The sequence below is a fragment of the Cannabis sativa genome, chromosome 2 (assembly GCF_029168945.1).
Source record: "Cannabis sativa cultivar Pink pepper isolate KNU-18-1 chromosome 2, ASM2916894v1, whole genome shotgun sequence".
In the NCBI taxonomy this organism is placed as follows: domain Eukaryota; kingdom Viridiplantae; phylum Streptophyta; class Magnoliopsida; order Rosales; family Cannabaceae; genus Cannabis; species Cannabis sativa.
In genome coordinates, this window is record NC_083602.1 from 30,759,693 (window position 1) to 30,770,028 (window position 10,336).

Consider the following 10,336-nt stretch of genomic DNA (forward strand, 5'->3'; position numbering starts at 1 on the left):
GACAAGATCAATCTCTACAAAGAGTTAATATGCCTATATCCACTGAAAGTAAGTTCATCTCATTCGAAGATAGATGTACATTCAGGGGTGGATATGAGTTTTTCGTTATATTCTTAAAACGATCACTCTAGATTTTACCTTATGCAAAAGAAATTTGAAATGTTTGAAAAATTTCATGAATTTCTAGCAATGGTGAAAAACCATTAAGGTAAGTGGTTAAAGATCTTATGAACTGATAGGGGTGGAGAAATAGTTAGTAGATATGCAGTTCAAAGATCATTAAGTTGATTTTGAATTATATCCAAACTTCGAAATTCAAGTTGCATATTGATTAGTTACTAGTCGTTACCTAAGTCCTTCTATGGTAATATAATTTCAGAATGATGCAATAGTTGTATACTTAATGTAAATCATTACTAGATTCATGGATGACCTAATCGAAATCTTAAGAAAAGCTAGAACGGTTACCATGGTTTGCATGTTTGTTAGCTATTCTAAGTGATTAGGGGTGGACCATCCCATAGTCATTAGATAAGAATGTGTTTGTTTAAACAAATACTACTTTTCTAAGAATATGACTAAGTCTGAAAACAAAGTAGCAAATTAAGGAGATATTTTTTTCTTGATTCCAAAAGTGTTTAATCATCTTATTCGACATATGATGATCCAACTGCCTCTATTGTCTTAACACAACCGAAGAGCTCAATACCATTTAGTTTTCTTAGACATAATCCATGGTACCTTGTCGTAGTGGGAGGGTTTCTAGGAACTCACCTTCTTATGACTTGGAAGACACTAGTGATTAAATCCATTGTGAGTTTAAACAAGTAATGGATTGTCAAGATAAGAAACTAAGAAGAAAAGCCAAGAGAACTATGGTTTAATCCATTCACATGGAGTAACCTAAAAGTTTTCGATTACAAGGACATGAAAGGAAATTTTAGTTTATAAGTCTATTCAATGGACTTAACAAAACTTCCTATTCCTAGTATTATAATGTTTGAGTTTATCTAAACTTATGGCTTGTGGTATACCTGGTAATTACTTACTCTAATGCAAGCAACTTACTTTAGTGAGATGTTGAAGCATTTTCTTTTAAAGGATATCTATAGAAGCTTCACAACTTCTAGGCATAGATTTTATTTATCTAAGGAAAAGTCTCAACTATTCCAGAAAAGATAAAGCCATGAAAGAATTTCTTAAATCAACAGTGAGAGGTCTCAAATATGCTTTAGTATGCCTTAGACCAGACACCTGCTATTGAGTGGGAGTAATGAGTAGGTATCAGATTAATCCAGGAGAGGAACATTGGAAGACAATCAAGTAAATCTTAAGATTAAGAAGAGGAACTATTGTTAGTCGATAAGGGTGTTTAAAACTCTTAAACTACACCACATCAGATTTCGAGACTTGCCTTTGTGCTAGAAAGTCTGCTGATAAACCGGAGACGGACTCTGGGGGTGGAGTAGTGATTTTGGAGAAGTGTAAAAACCTATCTGAAGTCTCTAAGTCTACCAGAGAGAGACTGAATGTTAAAGTTGCAGGAAAGGTACTTATTCAGTCCAAGGAAAGTTTTATACATTTGTGGCACCGTTCCAACTTGTCTTAACTACTACTGTTACTTCGTGAATAACCAAAAAGTAGTTGCCAAAAGTATAGAATCCAGTATCCCAAGAGAGTAGACATATAGAGAGGAATTTCACAATATCAAGGATTTTGTGATTAAGGAAGAGTAATGGTGGAGAAAAGGTTGTGGTTAATTCAACCTGTCAGATCCTATTACGAGGAGTATACTACTACTACACTTGATTTGTATATCAAGGTGTTGAGATTATTTGAAATGCACATTTTGTTTTATATTAGTGCAAGTGGGAGTTTTTTGGGTTTTGTGCCCTAAATAAAACCCATTTCAATATAATCAGATTTACTTATTAATAAAGATCAGAAATAACATTTTATGTTGCATGGTTCACATGATTTATTTCATGATTATATATATAATGTATGAATTCTATTTAAGTTCAGAACATATGAATTTGTTAATGATTATAGTGTTTTCAGCACAGTGGAATATAATCTTAATTATATGTTCGAAAGTTTATTCCCTGATTTGTCAGTTCACTGGATTTAGACTGACATGATAATCAGCGATAGGTATTCTTACACCTTGGATAAGTGTTATGTCCTTTCCAAGGCATTGACAAAGTTTACCAGTATCAGATGTATGGAGTATGCATCGGAAGGGACCGATATTGAACTTTGATTAGATGTATTAAAATTTACCGTAATATCTATTCAATTCAATATCACCTGTTGATCCTAGATCAAATGATCTTAATCCTGATATGGTTAGGTTCGATCTCAAGAGTATTATACATGTTCTTTGATTTGTTAGTTAAGCCTACTTTTGGGTCAGGGTAATACGTACATTTTGAGAACATGATAGTATCATTGAGTGGGAGCGCTAACATAAATATGGAGTCTATAACTTCTATAGGAATTTAGAAATGAAACGATGATATCCTTCGAGCATGGCTATGTTAGAAATTATTTTACCAGGATCTTAGATCTACTCACAAGTATGTTGTTTAAACACCCTAAATATGAACTTTCTAAAACGATAAAATAAACACATATAAAGTTAAGAAAACCTTACATTGATGCAGCGGAATTAATGTCTCCTTCCACTCAGATCTCTAACCCTTGAATCCTTTCTGTAGCAGAGTATAATCAAGATCTGAGTCCGAATGTCCTTTTTCTTCAAGTTTGATCCTTCACAGTCTTCCAATCTATGATTGAGTTACTGCTTGCTGTGTGTGGGCACTTACTCTTTCACTAGGGTCGAAAAAGATGAAGGAGAAAAGAGGAGAGAGGGTTTCGGCCAGGTATAGAAAGTGGGGAAGGCTCAGTTTTTCTGAAGAGAGAAATTTCTGTCAGAAAAGGTTATTGAAAAACTTGTGATTTGACTGAGCCATCACTTTCTATTTATAGGCAACTACTAGGTTTAGGTTAGGAATTATTTGGCATTAAAATAATGAAAATATTAATTTGAAATCCCACATTAAGTGGCCGACCATGGTGTTGTATTGGGCCTCACTTGATTTTGCAGTTTTATTAAATTTTATCTCTATTTTCTCAAAAATGCCAATTTTCCAATTCTAACCTTTTAAATGCCAAAACTAATTATTTAATAACTAAAATAGATTATTAAATAATATTGTCATTTAATTTAATTATTAATTAGACATATAAAGTCCATTCATAAATAAATAAACCTAGAAACTCTTTTCTTTACAATTTCACCCCTACTTAGTGAAAATTCATAAAATTAGACATAGTCTAACTTTAGAATTATAATTGATCAATCACAAATCAATTAATGAGTCTTACACGCAGAATATTCTCAACTAGAATGGGGACCATGGATCTATATGCTGAGCTTCCAATAAGTGAACCAAATTTACCAAGTAAATTCCTACTTATTAATTCTTCGTTGAATCCACTCTTAGAACTTAGAATTGCACTCTCAGACTTATATAGAGCATATTGTATGTTCCACGATATCAATATACTATCTCATTTAACCATTGTTATAATCTTATTGTGATTTAAAGATCCTCTATATAGATGATCTACATCGAGATGGGATTTCTTTACCGTTCTCACCCCTCAATGTATTTTGCCCCTTAAAACACTTAGCTACCTGTAAATGGTGTTTAGTGATCTAATAATTAGTCAGTTAAACAAGAGCTCATCCATTTACTTATATTTGCTAAGCTCGAAGGGAATCATCACTTGACTTCTATACACCAGTAGAAGCTATAGATTCTATATTTATGTTCAGCACTCCCACTCAATCATACTATCATGTTCCCAAAATATACGTATCACCCTGACCCAAAAGTAGGCTTAACTAATAAATCTAAGAACATGAATAGCACTCCTGAGTTGAGCCTAAGCATATCAGGATTTAGATTCTTTTAATCTTAAGATAAACTACTGATATTGACTTGGAAAGATATGTATAACGGTAAGTTTGTAATATCTTAACTTAGTTGCAATATCGGTCCAGTCCAATGTATACTCCATACATTCGAAACTAGTATACTTTACTAATGTCCTGGAAAGAACATAACACTTACTCCAAGTGTAAGTACACATCATCGCTGATTATCACATCAGTGTAAATCCAATAACACTGATGAAACAGGGACCAAAACTTTTGATTCATACGATCACAAAATCACATTCCACTGTGTTGACGATACTGTAATTGTGAATAAACATATGATCTGGATTTAACTGATTTTGTGTGTATGAATGTAATAAACATATTAAACATATTAAACCATTAGCATGTAAAATTCATGCAAACATCAATCACTTCAAATTTCTTATATTGATAACTAATCAGATTGTAAAGAGTTTTATTTAGGGCATAAAACCCAACAAACTCCCACTTGCACTAATATAAAACAACTGTGCAAATAGGTCAATCTGATGTCTTGATCTTCAGATCAAGTGTAGTATATTTGAATCCACCCAAACTTCTGGAAACTAGTTCATAAATACACTTATGAAACATCCTTTACTATATGCTTTACTTATCAAGGGATACTGAAATCTTTACTGTTTTAAAAGTACATCTGAATTAACAGAAGACATATCTCTCATATTTTAAAATATGTAATTGAGATAATACAGTGTAGACTTTTCTTCAGTGATATAACTTTCTTGGATTTCGAATACACAAAGTTATAATTCTTCTCTGGTAGAGCTTGAATTATTATACAATAATTCCTCCACCCCCAAAGTAAGCACCATCTTAAGAATTTCGAAATTAGATGGTGTGATACAAAGACAACTGATACACAGCTCCTTAATATCTAACATATAGATCACTTTCATAAATCCTTCTTGAATATCTTCTAATGTTCCCTATTTGATTACATCTCAGATAGCTCCCACTCAATAGCAGATGTCTGGTTAAATAATACTTTTAACCTCTGATTGTTTGGAGAGTTACCTAGTTGTGACTTTTGTATTAGTCTTAAAACTTTAAGTTAAGACTAAGTCATCAACATAGCAGACTAGTATTTGAAGTGAAAAATACATGCCAGAGATAAAGTAATCAAAATTAAGATACCAACAAATTTTATGAGGATTAAGAATTCTTGGTTCAAGTCATTCGAATGGACTGAACTAGAGTTCTTTATCTTATTCTCATAATTCTGATAAGCTATACCTATCCATGTGAATGGTTAGATTTGTTTTTCAGTAGTGTTCTTAAGTATCTATCACAAGTATCAACCTAATGAAGATGGGTAAAGAATTTTAAAATTCTCCCACTCAATTAAGGTAGTGTGAAACTTTAACAAAGAATTTTCAAAGGTATCAAACTTTTACTTACAACAGTAAAAATGAAATGGAACATACAATCAAGATCAAGAGTTTATATTGACAATAGCTGACTCATTATATTATTTCTATGTTTAAACAAGATATGTGTTTCATAGGGAATTGTGGAATGGACTCCACCCCTAAGAATATACATATAGGGTACTTGTGGATAACCTCCACCCCTAAGTATATAGAGATTATGATCCACCCCTAAAGGTAGTAAAGATCATGATTCTCTTAGTGTGATAGAGTTTATGTGGAGTTGAATACTATCCAGAGTTCATTAAATATAAAAGATCGTTGAACTGCATAGTTTTCTTAACTTTTCTCCACCCCTATCAGATCATAAGATCCTTTTATTAAACAAATTCTTAATAATTGTATTAGAATTAACAATTATTGATAAACATAGAAATAATTTCTAGTGTTTATGTAATATAGCTCTATGAAGAGTTGTAAATATTACAGAATTTGCATCAATAATAAAAACACTTACACATACAAACATATAAATATAATGTGGTAATAATTGATGAAGATAATTTAAATGAAGCTCTATCTCATAATTTGCAATAGTAAAATTTTGAAAATTATAAACTTTATTAATAAAAAAAGTATTGCAACAATATGAGAGAAACAGGGATAAATATCCCTAACTAAAATTTGAAATCCAAATTGTCTTTAAACTAAAACAATTAATTCAAAAATTGAAGAGCTTCATCTTCATCTGGACGATTTCACCCTTGGTCCAGCTTTCTGATCCAACTCAATTGAGTTCAAGTAGCTTGGCCTATAAGAAGAAGAAAACAAATAAACAAAGTTAGTCCAGAATCATAAATCCAATTGGATAATAATTCACTAAAACTCTTAAAGTTTATAAATGGAAATACCTTGTTTCTTTGCAAGAAGTTTAGGACACTGGGGTTTCCAATGACCTTTCTCATTGCAGTAGAAACACTTTCCTTTAAGTGTAGCATCACCGGAAGGAGCAGCCTTTTTATTGGCTTTTGTTCGCTTCTTGGTGTTGTGCCACTTCCTCTTCGATTTGGGCTTTGAAGCAGAGGCAACATTTGCTTCAGGTTTTATCGTCCCATTACCATTCCCAGGATTGTGAGGTTTACTCCCTTTCTTCTTGGGTCCTCCAATCAAATTTTCATAAGTTTGAAGGTCATTGACTAATTCATGAAAGTCAATTTCCTTCTTATTCATGACATAATTTGATGTATATGGTAGAAATGTTGGAGTCAGGCTATTCAAGATAAGACTAACTTGAGTAGCACTGTCCATTTCAGCACCATGATTCTGGGCTTCTTGGAAATAACTAGACATGAGGAGAACATGATCACGCACGTTTTGATTAGGTTCCATCCGTGCATTAATGTACTTCTTAGTCGCGTCAAAGCGTGACTGAAGTGATGCCTTACCGAATAGCTCATTTAACTTCGTCATAACTTCAGCAGCCTTCTCGGTTTTAGAAAACCGAGTTTTGAGGGTGTCAACCATGCTAGAAAGCATAAAGTATAGAGCTTTGTCATTTGCTTTTTGCCAACGCTCATACTTTTCTTTCACAGCTTTGGATGCATTATCCCCATGCACTTCAGGTGACGGCTCAGTTAAAACAAACAAGGCACTTTCTCCTATGAGAGCAATATTAATGTTCTCATTCCACTTATTAAAGTTAGATCCATTCAGCTTGTTTTCAGTCAACAGTGATAACATGGGATTCATTTTGATAATACAGGATACTACAAAATAATAGAAATCAACAAATAGAAATTAAATAATGGTTTAACACACAAAATCAATTCAGAAATTATAAGCACGTAGCAAGTAGGAATGATATGAGAAAATACTTAAAAATTCAATCCTAAATAATTTCCAAGGTTTTCAACAAACTGATATCAGTGTCCCGTTTAGGCGAGAGTCATAGCTACCATCCATTGAATAGAGTTGTCAGCTCATCTAAAATGTTAAACATTCTAGCAACCTTTTATTCGATCAATATTGGAATCCAGCCTTGTCCCGTTTAGGCGAGAGTCAAGGCTATTCTATCTCATGAGCTTCTACCATTGTTTCGCAATTTGCAAGTCAAATATGGTCGCCACCATTAGGGTGATCTATACCATATAAAACACTTACAAACCACTTATCATGCGAGATTAAACGGTGCGAAATTGCTAATGAACGTTCCTCCATTAGGGAGGATTACTCACTAAAACAAACGCGGTGTAAAACCCACAATGGAGATCGAATATCTTAATAATAATAAAGCTCATTCTTTAAAATGTATTTTCTTTATTATTCTAATAAATAAATCTCATTAAATCTAAATTAAGAATTAAAATTCAAAAATAAGAATTTAATATAATATTTATAAAATTATACTTAGATGGTGATTGAAATAAAATTAATTATTTCCATCTTAGTAATAATCTTAAATATAAATATTAAAGAAATTAATTTAAGTTGAATTAAATTAAATAAATAGCAACTTAAAAACTTCCTTTGAGAATATATTTATTGAGTTCGAAAATTTAAAGTATATAAAAGAAATATACTATTTTCGAAAAATAATAAAATTAGAAAAGAAATACTTCAAGCAAAAATATTACCTATCTAGATTTTCTTTTGACTAGTTAATTCAATTTCTAATAATATATTTATATTTTAAATTCATTTATTTTAAATTAATCAATTAAATGAAAAAATCATTGACTTGAGTTGGTCCAAGAATTAATTAAAATAAATAATTAATTTACAACTCAATCTATTTTTCAAGATAAAAAATTCGAAAATATTGCATAATTAAAATGCAAATTTTGAAATTGATTAATAAAATAAAGAAAAAATATATATTTTGAAAATTATTTAAATTTAAGTTGAAAAATTAAATTTCAACCTAAAAATAATTTTCTATTTAATTAAGTGTCATGAAAAATCAAGAAATATTTAAGTATCATGATGAAAATCAACTTAGATATTTAGATTCTTCAAGTTAATTAAATGTATTAAATTCAAGAAATAACAATTAAGTGTAGAGAAGGCTTAATTATTAATTTCTATTTAATACTAGGAAAAATATACTTAATAAAATTGTACCAAAATTAATTATTTAAATAATTAATTTCACAAAGTATAATTTTCCTATTTAAATATTAGAAATAATAAGTAGTCTAGAAATTACTATCTAGAAAATATCTTATTTGACTAAGTATCTTTTCAAAAAATTTGAAAAATATTTAATTTAAGTTAGATAGAAAAAATCTAAAACTTAAATAATTTCAAATTTAGATTTAATTAAATATCAAAAATTAAGTTGTAACCACTTAATTTGAAGATATCTTTTTAAAGTTAATATTTGAAAAGATATTAACCAAAAAATATCTAAAATATTCCATTTTAAGTTAATATTTGAAAAGATATCAACTTAAAAAAAAATATCTTAAGAATCTTTAATAACTAATGCCTAGGATTCCTCAACTTGATTTAAAATTTAAATCAAATATTCAAATTTAAGTTAGATAAGAAAAATCAGTTGATACAACTAATTTATAACTTAAATAGGAATATTTAATTAAATAAGCTCCAGAAAGAATCTTAGTTAGTTAAAATTCTATATTTAATTAAATACAAGAAAAATACAAATAGTTTGTCTAGAAATAATATCTAAAACTAAAAGTGTTTTTCTTAAAATTAACTTTAAAATATTAAAATGAAAATAAATTTCATATATTTTAAAAGTTAATTATGTTGCTAATTCAATTTTATTAGGTCAAACTAATATAATTAACCTAGTACAGTTATTCAAATCAGGCAAATGGGCCTTCACAATTGGGGTAGTTCATGTGAGGGGGTGCTGGGTTCAGTATGTCGTACCCACTTCTATGGCTCCCAACTCTCACACAAGGCCCAAAAGAGAGGAATTTAACCTTAAAATAAATAACTGTTATTAATTGAATAGGTCCAATAACTAAATGGACCTAAATAAAATCTATCATGGTGTGACAGTTTATTTAGCAACAACCTATATGCATCTATATTAAAACAAAATAAATATATAGGCTCACACAGGCACACTTTGGATGGATCCTATCATGTTGCTAGGTCATACACAGATGAAAGAAGATTGTAAAATTTACCTGTTACAAATTATTAACTTGACCAAGGGAGCCATCAGATCATTAGATCTGGCAAAAAGTAACCATGGCTATTTGCAATCAAGTAATAATAGGTTTTGAAAAACTTACACACAAGTTTAAACCATATACTCCTGCAACAAGGTTAGTTGGATAGTTGGAAGTAGGATTTATTTAATTTTAAATAAATAGATTTCGAAATTAATAATTAAATAAAAAATATTTAATTAAAAAAAATTTAATTTTTCGAAAATAAAAAAATATTAATTTCGAAATTATTTTAAAAAAAAAATATTTAAAATTAAACCTACAATTTTGAAAAATTAGGTTTCAACCAACCTAAATATCATTTCAAAATTTGCTAACTACTTTTAAAAATTAAATGTTATTTTAAAAATAAAAATTAAAAAAAAAATTAGAAAAGATAAATCAAATATCTTATCAGATTTTAAATTTAATTTAAATAAATAAAATAACAAAATTTAAAAGTTAGCAAAATATCTTACATCTATTTAAAATTACATGATTATAAATATCTTATTTTAAATTTAAATAAGGTCAAAATATCTTAAAAAAAGATTTAATTTAAAAAATATATATATAAAATCTGACCTTAAATTTAAAAATAAGATAAGATATAATCAAATTTAAAAATAAGATAGATTTTTAAGCAAGAAGATAGATACTAATTCTATTCAAATTCAAATTACACTAATATCTTGAATTAAATTTAAAAAAATATTAAATTAATTCAAAATGATAATTAGAATTGAATTAGGAATAGTAATAGTATATATACA